This window comes from Chelonia mydas, chromosome 18 (assembly GCF_015237465.2).
Source record: "Chelonia mydas isolate rCheMyd1 chromosome 18, rCheMyd1.pri.v2, whole genome shotgun sequence".
In the NCBI taxonomy this organism is placed as follows: Eukaryota; Metazoa; Chordata; order Testudines; family Cheloniidae; genus Chelonia; species Chelonia mydas.
This window is the reverse complement of record NC_051258.2, coordinates 13,474,000-13,491,177: the sequence shown is the minus strand read 5'-3', so window position 1 is coordinate 13,491,177 and position 17,178 is coordinate 13,474,000. Positions and strand designations below refer to the sequence as shown.

Below are 17,178 nucleotides of genomic sequence, written 5' to 3'. Positions count from 1 at the left end.
GGAACACAGGGAAACTGGGGTACATCGGCCAGGAATACATCACTCCCTTGCAAACAGCCAGTTACACCAGCATTGGTTGTGGAAGATAAGGGGCCTCCTGAACTGCAAGTGTGGATCCTGCAACGCAACTGTTGCATGGAAATGAGATTAGGATGGAGAACTTAGAATGATGGTGTAAAGTCCACACCCCAAGATCAGGCCAGAGACAGGCCCCAAATCCTTGCCTCTCAAGACTGTGAAACCACCTTCTAGTGCTCAATCACAGAGTACGATGGAAAGTTTATAGTTTTATACGCACATTTTTGGTCAAACATTTTGTAGAGTATTGATATAGACAAAATATAAAAGTTTCCACTGTCTCATCAACTCAGGCCAGTGGAGAAAGCAGCAACCAAATAAAAGAACAGATGGCAAACCTGTGTTACATAGCCGCAACTAACAAGTAGATGGGCTATCTTTGCTACCAGAGAAAATGAGAGAATATTTCCTCAAAGTCAGAGTCATGTAAGTCTTTTAGAATTAACCCCATTTAAAACGTTTCATATTCCAGTTACATAAAGCTGCTAAAAATAAAGGTGGAAGAAATAAATAAAGTAAAAGGTATATAGTGTGTTTATTTTAATGGCAGGATATCATTTATACATGTACTACCAAATCTTGGAAGGATTTTACATGCTATCAACAAAGTCATTAGGACATCACAGATCAATGTTTGTCTGCAAAATTATTTATAGTAATCAGAGATGATTTTTACTTAATAGCCACAAAGAGATGTTTTAAGTCTATTTACTAGCACAGGGACAGTAACTATCATAAAGGAAACCACAACTAATACTCCACCCTCCTACTCCTTTAAAAAGGCTAGATAGTTGGTTCTTTGGTTTGGCTTATCTAATTTCTACAGCAAATATTGGACTTTGGCACACCTAACGCTGGGGCAAAGCTACAAATATTTGTCTAACTTAATCATTCAGGGTGTGTGAATTTATTTAGGGTGTGTGTGTCCGTGTCCCGTTCCCCATTTTCCCTGGTAAATAGGACTTCAGCTGCATGTTAAAACGTGAGATAAAACCAAGATGGTTATGCTGCAAGGGTGTCAGCTGGAAGTACTTGCATGCAGAGAGCAAATCTGAGTAGCTGAACATTTTCAGCCCCCACTACCCCTCCCCACTATACCAGAAAGCTATACCTTAAAAAAAAAAATTCAAATAAATCATGCAAACTAAAATTAGATTGAGTTATTTTGGAAAACCCCAGAGCAAGCTGCAAACATCTGAAAGACAGAGCCCAATTCTGCAACCCCAGTCACAGAAACAGTCCCATGAAAGTAAATGGACTACTGGCATCAAGATTACTCAAAGTGAGGAAGAGCTGCAGAGGTAGGCCTCTGTGATCCATTCACTGAACAATGTTTTCCACTCAAGCAGTGCTATAATTAAAATAAGAGATCCTGCCTGAAAAAAAGCAGGTTCTGGGGGATGAAGAGAAACATCTACAAGATTTTAACCAGATAATTTTTTTTAACCAAATCTTCAATAAAAATCCAGAATATTAAGAAAAAAGAAAAAGATATGTCAGCTCCCAAATTCTATCCTATGTGAGAAAAACATTGATCTAAAATTGCTTTTAGATGAGCAATAGATCTAAAAAAAAGATTTTCTTGTTGTTGTCCACTGATTTAAATACATTCGCACACAGATCATCCCTAATGAGATTTATGCCCAGAGAAGCGCTCTTTAATTTTAGACGTTGGTCTCATTTTCTCTGAGTAGTGGCCTATTTTGGTTAATGACCGAGTAGACATCAGAATTTTTTCTGCTACAAAGCCCTCTCTTCCTCAGTACAGTAGCACTGTTGTAATCATGAGATTAAGTCTGCTTATTCATGTGTGAAATGGAGACTTACTCCTCCCCTTATACTGTAGGCTGCCTACAGCAAACTGGGCCTGCATATTCTTCATAATATTGTAATGCTGAACAACAGTAATATTTCTCACTGCCTTTTATTGAGTTTACAAATTATGGTACCATAAATATCTGGCATTTAATGTAACAAAACCTTACTATCAAAAGCAGAACCTTTGATCTTTGCTTTTAAGGTACATAATCAGTTTCCGCTATGACGCAATATAAAAGTGTGATTCAAATGGCAAATTTATACAAGGTTTCTTTTTTTTTTTTTTTTTTTTTTTTAAAAAGGCAAATTATCAGGAGCCCAATATTCATGGTTCAAACGTAAATTCTTCCTGCAGCCAACCTACACAACAGTATACTTCATTTCTATATAACCTAATATCCAAGGATTGAAAAAAGTTTTGCAAGCATCCACTAATCAAGACTCCACACCCCTGTGAGGCAGAAAAGTATTGTGCACAGCTTATAGAAAACTACAGCACAATGGATGTGCCTAGATCCTGTGTCATATTATTTGTAACTACTTTATTGTACATGCACCTAAAGTACAATATACAGTAGGGTGAAGGGTGAGGTATAAGAACTTATATGGAATAGAAAGTAAAACTGGGGTGCATTTTAGAAATCCTTAACGAAACAGATTTGATTTGCCCAAGATGTCAGTCTGTGGCAGACCTGGAGTAATGCATACTCCCCTCACCCATTCTTAAGTCTTTGCCAAAAGACCCCACTTCCTCCTGCTCCAGACCTTATTAACAAAACCTTTCACAAGACCATTGACAAGAATCTACAGGCGTATCACAGCAGGTAGACCACTATTCAGTGTCCCTTATTTCCTAGTTTCATGCCCTTTGCAGCACTGATTAAAAGCATTCCATATTTATATAGTGTTGACTCTCTCGGTAAGGATGTTATCTTGTATAATAAAACATCATAAAATTAACAGTAATTAGGAACAGTTAGAAGCAGAAAATATCATCTCAACACAGCTTTGCATACCAGCATAAATACAGCATTCAGGATCATGACTAGTAGTGAAGTCCATAAGGGAACATATCTAAAAATGCTCTCATTCTCATTGCAAAAAACTACCTGGGGCACAGCAAACCTCAGAGCTCATGTCCACTAACTCGGGCTTGCACAACAGGACTAAAAATATAAGTGTAGATGTTCCTGCTTGGGCTCCGAGACCCACCCCCAGAGCTGGGTTTCAGAACTCCAACCCAAGCAAGATCTACACTGCTATTTTCAGCCCCACAGCACAAGCCCGTGTCAGATGACCCAAACTCAGACTCACTGCCCCAGGGTTTTGGTTTGGTTTTTTGCAGTGTAGATGCATACTTCATCTCAATATTGTAAAACAAAATTTACCCACAGAAAACACACACCTCAGCAATGCCCATCCCGACAAACAATTAAGAACACGGACAAAAGACCAAATCAGATAGGCTGAGTCAAAGCCATTGTGCTCAAAATTGTCTTAAGTAGTATCCTAACACAAATATGATCATCATATAGTGAACAATGAGCAAAAAAGCTTGTTTGTTTACCTTCCGTATGACACCACGTTCTGCAAAGTCTGTTTCAATGTTGCCACTCACCAAGGAGGAAACTGAAAAGTCTGTTACAAATATCAGCAAAATCTGCATGCACCATAAAACACAGTGCCACTGAAACCGTCATTGCTGTAGGAGGTGGTGACAAACTAGCCGCAAAGCACTCTGCACAACAGGATGCATGTGTAAGGATGGGAGAGCAGAATTTGCTATGAGCAGCAGGCACATCTATTCTAACACAAAGTGCAGTAGAACTATATTTGAATATCTGCCCAGAACAAAGGATCTCAGCTTTTCAGGTGTCTATACACACACACAGTAATCCATATGGAATACTACTTCAGAAAGAGAAAGGGCTAAGTGAATTTGGTATTTGAGCAATTCCAGAGTGTTTCAAAGTCTGAAGTTTGATCTACCACTAAACCCCTCTCACTGGGTGAACAGGAATGTGTTATGAAACTACAAATTTCATTAGACTAAAATATTTATGATTCAATCGTTGCTTTTATTTATTTATTTTTTTAAGTAGTCTAGTTCCTTTATTTTGTAGTTTTCCCTGGCAGAAAATACTACTAAAGTATTGTGTCCCCACTTTTCTGTATTTATTTTACCAAATAGTGCAGCATTTGCCAGGAAGTTGGCTGAACAGTTTATTTCACCCTGAAAAACTAAGCAAGGAACCACAAAAGAGGCCTTAATCAACCACTGCCATTTCTCTAAAATTTTCCAACCACTGCAGCTCCACCGGTGACACCAACAGGGGAGTGCTTGTGTAAACAGAGGGCTCATTTGGTATAAACCTGCTCTGAATGAAGTTAGGCAATCCAGAGCTTGAAGTGCAGGAAGATGGTTGGAGCCATTTTCACTAGCAATTCCACCACTGCAACAAGTGGAGTGAGAAATAGTGGGAAATTTTTGGGAAAAAAATCCTAACACAGACACCCCCCTAGGTACTTTATCAAGAGCACATTAAATGGCTAAATGAGCTTGTGCTTTTTACCTGTTTCTATATTAAGCATGAACACCAGTGTGCTGGACTTCTCTATGGCAAGGGTAGTCAATAGTGGGCCAAATCCAGACCATCAGATGCTTTACGGACCATGAAATCTTTTTAGTTATCATTATTATTGTTATTGCAGTGTGAAAAATGTTTCTCTGGAGTCTGGACCTTGGCTATACCTTGACCAAGAAATATAGACCTTGACAAAAAAAATAATTGACTACCCCTACTCTATGGCATGCAACATAATTTCTCACCCAGCGGTTCCCCAGAATGCATTTCCCAACCTTGCATCTCAGTCACTTGTCTGGCAGCTGCTAGACAATTTGCATAATATAGGTGTGAAATTTCCAGGACAAGGAGGAAAAAAACAGCTTTGTGCAGAAACACCACTGCCAACACTTTTACCAGAAGCAGTTAAGTCGCTGGTTAGGACTTAAGAGATTATGTACCCTTGAATATATAGTCATTCAGTAAAACACATTCAAGGCCATGTCTACATTACCAGTGGTGGTTCCTGCAAGTTACATTGGCGTACAGCTCCCAAAGTCTGTGTATCATTTGGGCACATGCATGCATGGTTCCTTGCGCTGGTGCTGCATGTACTCACCAGCAGCATTTGAGAGCATGTAAAGTGCGGCACACCATGGGTAGGTATCCCAGTGTGCCGCACGCCACCATCTAATGCAGTGCCTTTTGGGAAACACTTGCAATGCATTGTGGGATAGAAATGACTGATCCAGGGATCTCTGGGAGCTAAGAGTCAAATTCCCAGCATGCAATTTCTCCATCCCATAATGTCATCCATATCCCATAATTTTGTGCCTTTTTTAAAAAAATCCCACAAAACCCACGTGGCAATTTTGAGTCCATCTCTGACAGAAGCATAGAGTCCACAGTGCTCTGCATTATTCTCATAAATATTACAAACATAGGATGCATGATTCTCCTGTATTTGCAGACCCGCAGGAAATACTGTAACAATGGGGGACATGGTTATTTCTTCAAGGACAGTTTGCTGAGGAACATCAAAATAATTCAAGACTGTTGGTGACATTCACGGAACAGCTACAGATGGGTCAAGCACCACTTCTGGGCTCAAGAAACGGGCGTTGACCGGTAGGACCACATTGTGATGCAGGTCTGGGACAACGAGCAGTGCATGCAGATCTTTTGGATGGCCACATTCCTAGATGTATGTGCCAAGCTCACCCCAGCTCTCTGGCATAGGGACACCAGCATGAGAGTTGTTTTGACTGTGGAGAAGCAAGTGGTGATCACACACTGGAAATTTGCAATCCTGTTTTGCTACTGGTAAGCAGGAAACCACTTTGGAGTTGGAAAATCCACACTGGCAGCCATTGTCATGACAGCATGAGGGCCATTAATCTTGTGCTACACAGGACTGTGAGCCTTGGCAATGTTCAGGAAATAATGGATGGATCTGCAGCAATAGGATTCCCAAACTGCAGTGAGGCAACAGACAACACGCATACAGAATCACAGTAATATAGGGCTGGAAGGGATCTTGAGATGTCACTAAGTCCAGACCCCTACACTGTAGCCGGACCAAGTAAACCTACACCATCCCTGACAGGTGTTTGTCTAAACTGTTTTTAAAAACTTTCAATGATGGGAACCCTGCAACCTCCCTTGGAAGCCTATTTCAGGTTTAACTACCTCTGGAACATTCTTCCTAATATCTAACCTAAATCTCCCTTGCTGCAGATTAAACCCATTACTTCTTGACCTGCCTTCTGTGGACATGAACAATTGACCAGTGTCCTCTTTGTAACAGACCTTAACATATTTGAAGACTTATCAGCTCCCCACTCAGTCTTCCTTTCTCAAGACTTCAGTCAATATGTGATCCACTGTAACCCCCCGATCCTTTTCACGAGCAACTACCACCTAGCCAATTATTCTCCATTTTGTAGTTATGCAGTTGATTTTTCCTTCCTAAGTGAAGTACTTTGCACTTGTCTTTATTCAACTTCATACTGATTTCAGACCAACTCTCCAATTTATCAAGGTCATTTTGGCACAAGTGCACCTTGTCACAGAGTACATCAACAGAAAAGGCTACTTTTCTATGGTTATGCAAGCACTGGTGGATTACCAGGGACACTTCACCGACATCAATGTGGGCTGGTCAGGGAACATCCACGAGTCTCACATCTTTAAGAACGCGGGACTGTTCAGAAAGCTGCAAACAGGGACATTCTTCCCCGATGAGCGGATGACCACTAACAATATTGAAACGCCAGTACTGAGTCTGTGGGACCCAGCCTATTCTCTGCTCCCCCGGCTCACGAAGCCATACATCGGCCACCTCAGAAGCAAAAAGGAGGGATTCAACTACCAGCTCAGCAGGTGCAAAATGACTGTTGAACGTGCTTTTGATAGACTGAAGGACACTGGTGCTGTTTACTTACTAGATTGGATCTCAGTGAAAAAAATATCCTAAGGGTTATAACCATGTTGTGTCCTGCATATCATCTGTGAGGCAAGAGGGGAAAAGCGGACGCTAGGGTGGAGGTAGAGCAGCTGTCTGCTGAGTTTGAACAGCCAGACCCAAGGGCTATTACAAGAGCCCTGCATGGAGCTATGCGGTTGAGAGGGGCATCAAAAGAGCACTTTAATTGTCAGCCACAGTCATGTTCTGTGCTGGAGCCTTCTCTGGGCCTGGAGTTTTGAGTGATAAGAACTTTGTAGTGTCTGCTGTACATTTATAAATGTGAATCTTTTCCTTCTGAAGTTATGAATTATGTGGTGCTTGGATTACATTTAAAAGTACTGTTTGCTTTGACTCCCACTACGTATTCTGCAATATTTGCTGTGAACTAATAAAGATAATTTGATTTTCCAAAAATAGAACTTTATTGAGCAGGAAAAAGTAATGTGCAAAGAACCACAGGCAATGTTACACACATTTTTAATATAACAGGGGAAAACTTAAAGGAAGTAAACTATGTCCATTTGAGTAAACAAATGTCATCTGTTGTGGCTATACATACACTGACCTGTGAGAACCATGGTTGGTGTATGTGAAGCTGTGGTCTTCCTTGCTGCCCCTCTTCCCCAAGCGTGGAGTGATAGGGGTAATGATATGCCCCAGGATGCCACGTGGTATGTTGGGGGTGCAGGGAGCGGTAACCATGAATTCTCCAAGTACTAGAAAAGGTGGCGAGTGCAGGAATTTTGTATATGTAGGTCAATCAGGCTCTGCAGCCTTTGGATTCATCCTGGTACATTTCACACTCCTTGTCTTGCTGGGATTCCGGGGGCCTTTTTCCTGTTCTCTGTCTTGCTCCACACTGTTGGCCATATTGGCCCTCCAAGCCTTTTGTTCAAAATCCAATGCAGCACTGTCTTGCAGGATCTCACAGATTGTGTCCTCACTCATCCTCTTTTTTCTCCTCCTCAGCAGAGTCTGGCATGCTGCGAGCGTGGTGGGGGCACCCCTCTCGGCTGGGGCACCAGAAGCTGCTGATAAAAACAGACAGATAGATGTACCATTAGATTTACAGTCACAACAGAAAGGAAAAAAGTTTCAAAAATTCCCTCCGCTTATTCCAGTCAATATTTTTTAAAAGAAGTGCTTATATACACATTGCCTTTGGAGCACTTCAGCACAACATCGCTCTCCAGCCCCAGCCATGGAAGTATGAGCTGCCGGGAGGAGGCGGGGAAATGGAAGCTGTTGCATGAAGCTATAAAATTTCTCTCTGCATGTCATGGGTAGGGACGTCAGGTAATGGCACTGAATACTGGCACTGTTTTCCACATGCAGAGGTGATTTTAGCGGATATCTCACTCCTGAGGGTCACAAAGGAACAGAGAACACAACTGCTACGGGCACACCGAGGCTGCCTGGGCCCAGAGGCCACGAGCCTATTTACTACAGGAGTGCTAGCCCAACTCTTCGCAGAATGGAATGGGAAAACCTCCTGCCATGGGGGAAAAAAATCAGGCTGCCCTCCCTAGAAACTTTTGAGAAAAGACTGCAAAGCATTGCGAGTACAGTGTCACCGAGACTTCTCAGGAGGGTGCAAGGGAAATCCCAATGCACATCATCAACGTGTTCTGTGGGCCCCCACCTCCCCACTAAACCAACAGGCAATGAGACGCAGATGCCAACTCTGCCTCTGTACCCCTGCCTCATCTCCCACGAGTCACACAATGATAACTCCTATACCTGTGTCTTGTGAACTTAGAGATGGGCCAGTCACCATCTTTAAACGTAAAGGTTGTAAGAAAAAGTGCATGCACACACTTACCTTACCTCCCCCTTTATCAGGCTCATCTGTGCTTGCCTGGTGGAACGGACTAGATGGTGAAAAAGTCTCAAACAGGTCCTGTCTTGGGGTATGGCAGGATTCCCCCACCACATCTCCCCCCTCCTTCTCACTGTTTGCAGCAGGGGTCTCTGTCTCAGGCGCCTCCAAGGTATCCACAGTGCTGTACGGATCTCCGCCAAGCCTGGCATACAGTTCTGTGTACAAATGGCAGGTCTGTGGCAAAGAACCAGATCTATTTTTGCACTCCCTAGTCTTGTGTTATGCCTGGAGCAGTTCCTTCGGTTTCACACAGCACTGCTGCTGATCCCCTGTCATACCCCTTTGTCTGTGTCCCCCATGCAATCTGCTCATAGAGGTCCATGTTTTTACTTCTGGTCTGTAGCTCTGCTTGCACAGCATCTTCTCCCCACTAGCCCTGGAGATCCAATAATTCCCTGTCTACTCCAAGCAAGAGCATATCCAGTACTTGTCTGCATGCATGAAGCCGGCATGATCAGTTGGGCAGTTGCACAGAACAAAGGTGAGGTGCTAGGTATGCTCGACAAGGTGGGCAATCAGGAAAAGACATTTCAGACACACACGAAGGAGGAAGGGACTGGCCTCTGGTTTCTGTGGCCTCTGGGCAGTGGAGTTTAAAATTATGACCAGAGCAGTCACTGTCTCAGGGAATGGGCGGTGTGGGACAAGCTGCTGGAGGACTGCTATGGTTGACACAGGTCATGCAGTGTCTACACTTACACTACATTAACCTCAGTTGGTCAACCACGTCTCTATGCTGTTCGAGGGGGGTGGTTCAATCTACCATGTCACTGTACCGGGGTATTTACACTGTCCGGAAAAAAATGTGAGTGTAGTGTATTCTGTAGCTTGTAATGAGGTATGTAACCTTCTATATTAGTAGTACCCAAACTGCAACACAGAGAGCAGCATTAGCAACCTGTTAACTACCTAGAGGACATTGCTAATTCATATATAAATTCACAATTTCTAGTCATGTGGAAGGAAAATAAATTGTAGGAAAATGATTCAAGTGGTAAGTTCGACCTCAATCTGTAGTTATAGGAAGTGCTTTACTAAGCCTCCAGAGCCACACTTTAGTCATTAAATATATTTTCTGCTTATAAGCCCTCCATTAAACTTGGATAAATAATTCTAGTAATTTGAACATACTAGCTGAACAGGTCCAAGTAGCATAGTAGGTTAGTTAATGCATTTAGGCCTGATACAATGAGATGCTAAGTGCAATGCTTTACAAAGCTGGGACATAAACCATTTGTTTTTTGAACACGTAGGTAGAAATCACTATTCAGCCACAAGCAAAATGAGTTTAGTAGTCAAATTCAAGTACGCTGTGGACACTTACTTACATCACAAGACCACCACACTGGCCAGCACAATGAACAGCCTCTGCTCAAGCCAATCTTAAATCTAATAATCAGGCCTGGATGGAGGTGCTCTGGAAATTAACTGTGAGGCCTGTACCATGCCTAGTTTTACCCAGTGCTATTCATCCCTCATTTCATTGGGCACTAAATTCACACAAAATAGGTAAAAGACTATAGAATTTTAGAAGACAAATGAGTCTATAAAATGATAAATTAGAAGGAAAAAATTCTCTCAACTTGCATAATTACAGGCTATTGTTCCAGAAAAATTAAACATAGAAATACTGAAGCTATGTACTACAGTGAAACCACATTCAATACTTTCAAAACAGACACAAATTTCTCAAAAAAACTTCCACAAACTGTAAGTGAGATCAGACATTACTCCTGAGGAAATTCTGTGCCAAAAAATTAAAAATTCAACAAAATTCTGCATATTTTATTTGTTAATAAATGCGGAGGCTCCAGCATGGCAGTCAGAAGCACAGGCCATTGGCTGCACAGAGATGGGAAATCACTCTGCAGCCATCCCCCACCCCCCAGAGACACGGACTTGACAGTGATGCTGCACCCGACCCTGACACAATGCAAAGGCTGGGCACCTCAGGGCCCTGCCCCTCTATGCCAGGAGTACCAAGATAGAGAGTGATAGGGACAGAGTCTTGCACACCAAGCCCTGGTCACCGATCCAGATGTGGGGCAAACAGGCTCAGCCGGTCAGGATCCAAATGTGGAGAGGCTTAGTGGGGGGGGATCCAGGTGTGGGGTGAGAGGGTTCTGTGAGGGGCAATCTGTGTGCGCGTGGCTCAGTAGCGGGTCCAGGTGCAGGGGGGTCTGGATGCACAGGTGCTTGTTGGGGAGTTCCATTTTCTGGGGGAAATGGGACTCTGCAGGGGGATTCAGGTGAAGGTGGTTGGGAATCAGCTAGGGGGAGGGGAGGGGTCAGTGTGGGAGGCTCAGTGGAGGAGCATACACAGAGCAAGAACAATTCTGCTCTTTTTTGCTGAAATATAAAAATTGAAATACTTACATTTGTACTTACATAGAACAATAAAAAACATTGTGCATTTTATTAAAATCACATGATATGGTTTATTACATTTGTACAAGAGTATGTTCAAAGATTGAAACTTCAGAGAAAGCAATCGTCTGCTGAATGTATGATTTAAAGGTAAAACAAGCATAAAAATGTCAAGGTATTTGCTTAAAATCACAAAACTCTCTCCTACTACAGTAACCTAATCCACCTCAAATTCAAGTCTTTAGAACTGCTCTCCATATGCTATAGGACAAAATTCACCAAATGCCTGTTATCCAAGCAATCAGGACCCAATTAAATCTACTCAGCACTGCACAGATTAGCCTGTATTCTCCAACAGTCATGTAACCTCTCCCATTAGATAAATATCTACAAATTCAGTTGAGATTTATTATTGGCTGACATTCTTAGTTTATACTGAATTGTGATCTCCCCTAAGAACGACCATGAACAAGAAGATATTTCACAAAAACCCACTTTGAAACTATACTAAATTTAGAGAATATCAAATAAATATTTTAATGTATAGCAGTTGAACATCACCAGGGATGAGGAGAGGGAGAAATGAGGGAAAGCATTATATGACAGGATGGCTACTGGATGCCACGCTCTAAGTCCACTGGAAATGTTCATGAACAAGCTAAAACCTTTTTATGGCATTGACTGGGTTTTGCACAAATCAGTTGAATTTGTGCAATAAGCCGTACGCAACTTAATCCAGACTGTCCAATGAAAAATTCAAAGTAGCAATATTTTAAGGACTAGGTATTATTTCCAAGACAAAATTCCCAGTGTTGAGTCCCAACTAAGCACTTTGTTTACAAAAATTCAGTAATGTGTTCCACTGCAAATAAAAGATTAATAAATACATATACCACACATACTTTAAATGCCCTTAAGAAAACTAAAAATACAAGTATGTCTTGATCAGATAATTTTGGGGTAAATTTCCTTTGGCCACCCATCCCATGTCTACCTGCAGCACTAGATTAACTGTTGCTCTATTTGTGGCAAATAGTTAGTATTCTTTAGAGGCTCCATAAAAGCAAACACAAGACAAACAACTACTGGTGCATTCCACATGCAAAATCCACTGCATTAACAAGTCAAACTGGAAGAAAATGACACCACTGTTTATGAAGCATGTCTTGCCTGGTCAGCACTCTCGAGCTGAAAGGAGGTGTCCATGACTGCAATGCAAAGCACCTTGTGGAAAGTCCCATATTTGGCTTAATATTTTCAGGGTACATCAGAAGTGTTTGTATCAGCCGTTCTTCCAAAGTCTCAATTCCCTACCACAACAATGTAGACACAGAAAAGGGTGTGCAAAGACCCGATCACTCCATGTTGCATCAGCGTAACCAAAGTAATTATTTTAAAGTGATTCAGTTAAGTCGTTGCAAATTGGTGCATGGGCATCCTAAAATTCAATGTAGATGTGTCTTTATGTAGTTTAGTTTGTTCCTATAAATTTAGTTTTAAGCTAGTAAGTATGTCCACATCGGCGTTTGCACCAGTTTAGTGAAACCAATGCAAGTTTGAGTGCTGACGAGCACTAAGATTTGCAGTTACAAAATGCTAACAAATACCCTTATACATATTATTGCTAATGCACCAATTGAGAGAGGTATGAAAGAGCTAAGTGTTTCAAAGCTTTAGTACCTTCCTAACCTGGTACAGAATTACAACTCATCTCCAGTCAAGACTATCGCTAACTACGTTCAAAATGACCACAGAGCTGTGTACATAGCAAGGTTCTGCCAACTGTATTATTTAAACAGGTGTTTTTAAAAAGTGTTGTTGAATTTAACTATTGGGGAACTCCCACAGGAAAACAATGTAGAGAACAAAACGAGTTACAGTCATCTTTGGCATTTTTGGTAGTACAGCATGTCCTTAAAAGTAAAGCAGCATGTAGCCAAAGGTGATTCTGTACAACAACAAAAAGATAACAAGACAACCAATTCCTGTACAGCAACTTACCATAATTTATACTGGTCATTACCACGTTTAAAGAAAGCCAGAAAGATTTACTTTCATCTTAAATACTTATTCTCATCTTGTGCATTAAGCATTCATACCCCTTGGAAGAGAACTTTAGGGCCGAAAGACCAAACTCCAGTCTCTTGTGCAGGTGCTACTGTGTTCACAATTTATTGTACCTGCCTTTTAGCACCCAGAAGTAGCTGTGCACACAAATCCCACCATATAGATAGAGCTAAGCACCTGATTTTGCACACAAAAATCCACACAGGCTGAGGGTCCATTTAAAAATCAAAAGCATGAATCAACTTCAGTTTGCTTTTCCCAACAGATTGTCACATGCTTGATCACAAACAGAAGTTATCCTCCACTGGTGAGAGTCACAGTTCCCCCCACCCTTTGTTTCCAGATGCCACTGTTTTTTCAGTATGCATTTGCAAAGAATTTCCCTGCCAACAACAGCTATCCCTACTATATCCATTCATGAAAGAGCACTCTTTCAATTTAGACCAGGATGTACTTAAATTCACTTAGCAACAGTGGCATGTACTATTATAAAGAGAACAGATACAAGGTGAAATATTAACAGGAACCAAGAAGCCTAAAAAAAGTATTTGTTTTGGCTTTTTAAAATGTGTTTTAGCTTGTGTGGCTGAAAAATAATATATATTTTGAATATATAAAACCTAAAAATAATGCAAAAGAGGACAACACAATTTTTTTAAAAACAGAAAGCAGTAATATACTGAAACAATACAGCAATTTTTCATACAGTATTCATAATTACTTTATTACACCATGAAAAGGTAATCAGAATCCGAATGAGCCAATAACCTTGGGTTGCTCGCTCTTAACTCCTTTACACCATTATTAGCTATAAAACAGGCTAGCTGGGTATTCCAGCTCTAATTACAATATTCTAATATTAAACATGCAGTTTAGAGACATTCCTCCTCATACTTACAGTCAAACACACACACCAAAGATTACCTAAAAGCATTCAATTATTCAGTGGGAACTGCTGTATAAAAATCTATTCCCTACTCTAACCTCCAAGGAATAGCTTTATTATCAGGAAAGGGAAATCTGATTTTTGGCTCCTTTGTTAGATTTCAACAAGAAATGGAGCAAATACAGTATGTTTTGACTGCTTGTAAAAGTAAATTCTGCAGGGAATTGTTACTATATCTGATTTAAGGAAAGGGGTTGGTTTGTTTTTTTGGTGGGTTTGTTGTTGTTGGATTTTGTTTTTTTTGTTTGTTTGTTTTTACTGCCTGAGGTTTATAGCCTCTTGCATTTTGGCTCAATCACTTTTATACTGTCTTGTAATACAACCACCTGCTGCGGAAACTCTTAGTCATCAGTGACAGACTAAAACCAAAAATCTTCACGCTGTGGATAAATTCAAATAAAGGAGTTCTCAGGTCCAACATGCGCTTGGGGAAAAAATCTACTCTCTGCTGGATTTCTACACTTTTCAAAGTGACAGTACCTATGAAAAAAGATGAGCTGACAACAACAAAGAAGCTGTGAACTTTCTCAGGGTCAAAGGAAGTAACATGCTGGTCCTATTTTAAGTAACTATATAATTTTCCTAGAACTGATTAGGGAGGTTTTAGTCCCCTAATCTAATCAGGAACAAAAGAATCCACAGCCACAACTTCAATACCAGATGGAGTAACCTTTGGCTGCTATCATTTTACCAGCTAGATGAATCATGGGAGAGACGATAATGTTTAATTTAGTAGCTAAAATACACCCCGCAAACCAAAGGCCAAAACCTTCCACACAAGAGGGGGAAAAATATACCACTGATTAAGTGTTATAAACAATACCTTCATTTTTAACATTCTTGCAGAATATTTAATTTTCCAGACTTCAGGTGCTGCTACATAACATGTAATATTTCTGAAAAACTGCAACTTTACTTCTCAGAGTATTTTGATCTCTACAAAAAGAGGCGTCTAATTGTTTGACAAAGTGATCACTATGTCAAACTAGGGCTATCTTTTTGTTCTTTTAGTAAAGCATATAAATCTGTAACAGACTAATTTAAAATAAAGCTCTGCATTATTAGGTAGAAATGCTGCAGCAGACCTAGATTAGGATTAGCTAGTTTTGAAAAATTGTGTTTCCCTTGCCTGTCAGTCAGCATAGTAGACCTTACCTTACTTTTGAAAAAGGAACATGAAAATCTGAAGATATCTAACGTCTAGGAATTATTAAAACAGTTCAGGTTTGCTGGAGAACTTCAGATTGTTGCCTCTGAATTATATCCATTTTCACAGAAGAGCTTAATCGCACTGAATCATTCCTCTGAAATTTGCACTGTTATTTCCCCCTTGAGGAACTGTGCAGTCGCATTGCTAATGCGAAATTTACAGCCCTCATTTCCCCCATGCTTTTGCTAACAGTAGGAAAAGCCAGAATTCTAACCCTGCTGTCATATGAGAAACATATAGTTATAATAAACAAAATTCACAGATCACAGTCAAATATTATTTATCCCAGTAACCAAATGTTTGTGCAATCACTGGGGCTTTTTGTTGGCAGAGCTGCATAAAAGTTTCCTAAAGAAGCCCAGCTTGTTTTAATCATTTACATTTTTCAACATTACTTGTTCTTGCTTTGCATTCAAAGGTCAAGACTCAAACTGCTACCTCAGGCAAACTTGGGAACAAATACGAATTGTTGTGAGCTCTCTCAGTGAGAATTTAACATTTACTATCATTCAACCTCTGTTACAAAAGGATTCACTGATAAACTTTCAAACAGACATAAAAGGGCAAAGATAAATGAGATTCAGTTCACACTACCGTTTGTGTGTCATATGAGTCCAACACAGTTTTCCTGATCAGCATCAATATTTGCCTTAAGATTCACATTATAAAACAGTGTTGCAGGTTTCATAAATGTCAGGAAATACTAGAATGTTTGTCTATAGGCTAGTGTGGCTTGCAGAGTTCGGGGGAGCAGAGGGGGAGCCTCATCCATGCTGGCCAGGGAACTATATTAGAACCTTAAAACATGCTTATTCGACTGTGGCATGGTTGTAACCTTAGTGAGACTCCAGATCAGACACTATAGCAAAAAAAAAAAAAAAAAAATTATATGGAATTTTGAATATGTATATTCCTAGAAAGACTTTCAAACAAGCTATATTTGGTGTTTCAGAAGCAGCAGGAAAACCTGTTGAAGAGCTGACAATGATTTTTAAGAAAGGAAAAATTAACTTAGAAAAAACACAACCATCTTTCTCAAGAGGGAGGGGTTGGAATGTAGGTTTTCTAGAGTATGAAACAAACTAAACAAGAATGCAGCCATTCAAGGTTTAGGAAATATAAGCAAAGTTCTTATTGAGAATGGATAACTTAACACAAGTGCATCTTAAGTGCACTGAACATTTTGAATACATAGCTTGGTAACAGTATCAGAGATTCTTTTGACCTAGTATTTATTGAAGAGCAGTTTACCATGTAAGGGACTATTCTTTAAACTTGCAGGGCTCAAAATGAGTTAAGGACTTAGAACACTGCTGCTTCTATCACACGTTTTAAAGTTAGTAGATAACTTGATAGGTCACAGAGTAGCAGCCATGTTAGTCTGTATCCACAAAAAGAAAAGGAGTACTTGTGGCACCTTAAAGACTAACTAATTTATTTGAGCATAAGCTTTTGCGAGCTACAGCTCACTTCATCCGATGCGCAAATACAGTTCTGAATACTGTAAAAAGCATTATCCGGAGGCTTTTGACAAATAGTTCATCAAAACATGCAGGCCACATTATTTTATTTTTTAAACAGACCAATACATTTTATTGCTTGTATGGAATATTGGTGCAAATAACTGACCCTGGTTCAACCTCTAGTTACCCGGCACATTTACACATCCGTGTTGAAGATTAAACAACAGTGGCCCTATTTAGGGCTTTATGTCCCAGATATAACAAGTTTCACTAATTTTAGTTCTTCTTATAATTACTGCAGAACTGTCCATTTTCC

The 17,178-nt window shown here is 40.4% G+C and overlaps 1 protein-coding gene across 7 annotated transcripts in view; it reads right to left on the bottom strand.

Annotated features, from left to right (window-relative positions):
* RERE (arginine-glutamic acid dipeptide repeats) overlaps nucleotides 1-17,178 on the bottom strand; it is a 396,332-nt gene that overhangs the window by 293,933 nt on the left and 85,221 nt on the right. The window contains exon 1 of one of the 7 annotated variants that reach the window (XM_043531922.1): nucleotides 3,464-3,606. The exons of 4 other annotated variants lie outside the window; for them this stretch is intronic. The gene's annotated coding sequence lies outside the window, so the exon portion shown is untranslated. Of the gene's footprint in view, nucleotides 1-3,463; nucleotides 3,607-17,178 lie in introns of those variants that run through there. 2 more of the 7 variants (XM_043531919.1, XM_043531920.1) reach the window with 2 other exon arrangements.